Below are 4,283 nucleotides of genomic sequence, written 5' to 3'. Positions count from 1 at the left end.
TCTGGCAAATTAAAAACTCTTACGTGTCTGCTTTAGCTCTTAAGTTTGAAGATAAACAAAAGAATGGGTTATGGCCTCTGTTCGTCCTACAGTCTTGTTTTCTTCCTTTCTCAGCTTTCATTTTGATTCTCCTAACTCTATTAGGAAGCCAATTAGTTAAAATACTGATCACTCCCCACGCCCAACCCCCCCACACCCCTTTAACAACAAAAAAATGAGTTAGTGTTCTGCAGCCTAGTGGTTAGAGCCTGGCTTCTGCAGCCAGCCCCCAGGGACCTACATGCCTGTGCTGCCTTTACTCACTAATCAGCTGTGTGATGCTGCACCCCTGGTTACTAGTGTGTAAAATGGGGTTAATTATGGTAGCTACCTTCAAGGGTTAGATGGGATGGATACAAGTTACCAAGGACAGTGCTCTGCATTAATAAGCACCCCGCAAATGTTAGATACTCGTATTATACCTGTAACTAGCACGATATAGTTAACTGTTGCTAGTTACCCTGAAGCACCTAGAAAGATTCTGAAATGGCCCTCTGATTGGCTAGAGATCATTTTATTTTGTGCAGGTTTTATGGGTACCCTAAAGGTAGAAAAGTGAGGTTGCTCAGTTGTGTCCAACTCTTCGTGGCCTGTGGACTGTAGCCCACCAAGCTCTTCCGTCCATGGGATTCTCCAGGCAAGAATACTGGAGGGGGTTGCCATTTTCCGAAAGTCAATTAAAAAATAATTTGGACTCCCCCTCCCCCAGCCCCTCACTCTACCACCAATTCTGGATGTAACAGCTTACTTCTGTTAACCATTTTCAGGAAGGAAGTTTCTTTCCTACATTAGCATTATTTTTTGAACTGATTGTAATGTGTGCTTCTATAGCCGTTTTTGTTGTAAAAGGGAGCAGATCAACCACCAGTGTATATCCATCCAGTACAGTTTAGTCGCTCAGTCGTGTCCAATTCTTTGCAACTCCATGAATCGCAGCATGCCAGGCCTCCCTGTCCATCACCAACTCCTGGAGTTTACACAAACTCATGTCCATCGAGTTGGTGATGCCATCCAGCCATCTCATCCTCTGTCGTCCCCTTCTCCTGCCCCCAATCCCTCCCAGCATCAGAGTCTTTTCAGTGAGTCAACTCTTCGCGTGAGGTGGCCAAAGTACTGGAGTTTCAGCTTCAGGATCAGTCCTTCCAATGAACACCCAGGACTGATCTCCTTTAGGATGGACTGGTTGGATCTCCTTGCAGTCCAAGGGACTTCTCCAGTACTACAGTTCAAAAGCATAAATTATTCGGTGCTCAGCTTTCTTTTGGTGCTCAGTCCAGCTCACATCCATACATGACCACTAGAAAAAGCACAGCCTTGACTAGATGGACCTTTGTTGGCAAAGTAATGTCTCTGCTTTTTAATATGCTATCTAGGTTGGTCATAACTTTCCTTCCAAGGAGTAAGCGTCTTTTAATTTCATGGTTGCAATCACCATCTGCAGTGATTTTGGAGCCCCAAAAAATAAAGTCTGACACTGTTTCCACTGTTTCCCCATCTATTTCCCATAAAGTGATGGGACCAGATGCCATGATCTTTGTTTTCTGAATGTTGAGCTTTAAGCCAACTTTTTCACTCTCCTCTTTCACTTTCATCAAGAGGCTTTTTAGTTCCTCTTCACTTTCTGCCTTAAGGGTGGTGGTACCTGCATATCTGAAGTTACTGATATTTCTTCTGGCAATCTTGATTCCAGCTTGTGCTTCTTCCAGCCCAGAGTTTCTCATGATGTACTCTGCATAGAAGTTAAATAAGCAGAGTGACAATATACAGCCTTGACGTACTCCTTTTCCTATTTGGAACCAGTCTGTTGTTCCATGTCCAGTTCTAACTTTTGCTTCCTGACCTGCATATAGGTTTCTCAAGAGGCAGGTCAGGTGGTCTGGTATTCCCATCTCTCTCAGAATTTTCCACAGTTTATTGTGATCCACACAAAGACTTTGGCATAGTCAACAAAACAGAAATAGATGCTTTTCTGAAACTCTCACTTTTTCAATGATCTAGCGGATGTTGGCAATTTGATATTTGATTCCTCTGCCTTTTCTAAAACCAGCTTGAACATCTGGAAGTTCACAGTTCATGTATTGCTGAAGCCTGGCTTGGAGAATTTTGAGCTTTACTTCACTAGTGTGTGAGATGAGTGCAATTGTGCAGTAGTTTGAGCATTCTTTGGCATTGCCTTTCTTTGGGATTGGAATGAAAACTGACCTTTTCCAGTCCTGTGGCCACTGCTGAGTCTTCCACATTTGCTGGCATATTGAGTGCAGCACTTTCACAGCATCATCTTTCAGGATTTGAAATAGCTCAACTGGAATTCCATCACCTCCACTAGCTTTGTTCGTAGTGATGTTTTCTAAGGCCCACTTGACTTCACATTCCAGGATGTCTGGCTCTAGGTGAGTGATCACACCATCGTGATCATCTGGGTCGTGAAGATCCTTTTTGTACAGTGCTTCTGTGTATTCTTGCCACCTCTTCTAATATCTTCTGCTTTCTGTTAGGTCCATACCATTTCTGTATTTTATTGAGCCCATCTTTGCATGAAATGTTCCCTTGGTATCTCGTAATTTTCTTGAAGAGATCTCTAGTCTTTCCTGTTCTGTTGTTTTCCTCTATTTCTTTGCATTGATCGCTGAGGAAGGCTTTCTTATCTCTCCTTGCTATTCTTTGGAACTCTGCATGCAGATGCTTAAGTATCTTTCCTTTTCTCCTTTGCTTTTCACTTCTCTTCTTTTCACAGCTATTTGTAAGGCCTCCTGAGACAGACATTTTGCTTTTTTGCATTTCTTTTCCATGGGGATGGTCTTGATCCCTGTCTCCTGTACAGTGTCACAAACCTCAGTCCATAGTTCATCAGACACTCTGTCTATCAGATCTAGTCCCTTATATCTATTTCTCACTTCCACTGTATAATCATAAGGGATTTGATTTAGGTCAAACCCGAATGGTCTAGTGGTTTTCCCAACTTTCTTCAATTTAAGTCTGAATTTGGCAATAAGGAGTTCATGATCTGAGCCACAGTCAGCTCCTGGTCTTGTTTTTGCTGACTGTATAGAGCTTCTCCATCTTTGGCTGCAAAGAATATAATCAATCTGATTTTGGTGTTGACCATCTGGTGATGTCCATGTGTAGAGTCTTCTCTTGTGTTGTTGGGAGAGGGTGTTTGCTATGACCAATGTGTTCTCTTGGCAAAACTCTATTAGCCTTTGCCCTGCTTCATTCCGTACTCCAAGGCCAAATTTGCCTGTTACTCCAGGTGTTTCTTGACTTCCTACTTTTGCATTCCAGTCCCCTATAATGAAAAGGACATCCTTTTTGGGTGTTAGTTCTAAATGGTTTTGTAGGTCTTCATAGAACCGTTGAACTTCAGCTGCTTCAGTGTTACTGGTTGGGGCATAGGCTTGGATTACTGTAATATTGAATGGTTTGCCTTGGAAACGAACAGAGATCATTCTGTCATTTTTGAGATTGCATCCAAGTACTGCTTCAGACTCTTGTTGACCATGATGGCTACTCCATTTCTTCTAAGGGATTCCTGCCCATGGTAGTAGATATCCATCCAGGTAGATTCCTATTGGCATGAATGCTAGAAAAATGACTCCCTCCTCATTTAATATATTTTTGTGGCAGTATATCATTTTATATTTAAAATACTTTAAAATGTTTCTATTGTAAAAGCAGTATAGGTTTAATATATAGACTTTGGTACACACAAGAGTCTAGTTTTATCCATTCAGAGATGATTACAAACATTTTCATTTTCCTAGTTCTTTATGTCTATTTACACATGTTTACACACATTTATTTTGAAATATAATTTGGGATCATGTAATTACGTAACTCTCACCCTCGCACACATCACATGATCATCTAAGCATTTCCTCACTTTAATAATCTTGGAAATACATGATTTTGGGTAACTTTTGTGAAGATTGACTATAATTTTAGTCAGGTCCCCAGCATTGGATATTCGCTTTGTCCAGGTAATTTTTCTGGCTAATTCTAAATAGCCTGTGAACATTTCTAATATATTTTCTGGTTATATTCTTTGGAGTTCTTTTTTTTACATTATTTTAGGGTCATGATACTGTTTTCATTGCTTTCCAGAGAAGTTTCAGTGGAAACTTACGGTAGTAAGATGAAGGGTTTTGCATTTCATTATAACCTCATGTTTCGCCAATTTATGCCTAAGATAAATTGCGTGTCTGCCGGTAATAAGGTTGATATTTCGGTATCTGCTAACTGTATTT

This window comes from Budorcas taxicolor, chromosome 18, assembly GCF_023091745.1.
Source record: "Budorcas taxicolor isolate Tak-1 chromosome 18, Takin1.1, whole genome shotgun sequence".
Lineage (NCBI taxonomy): Eukaryota > Metazoa > Chordata > Mammalia > Artiodactyla > Bovidae > Budorcas > Budorcas taxicolor.
This window is presented reverse-complemented; position numbering follows the sequence as displayed.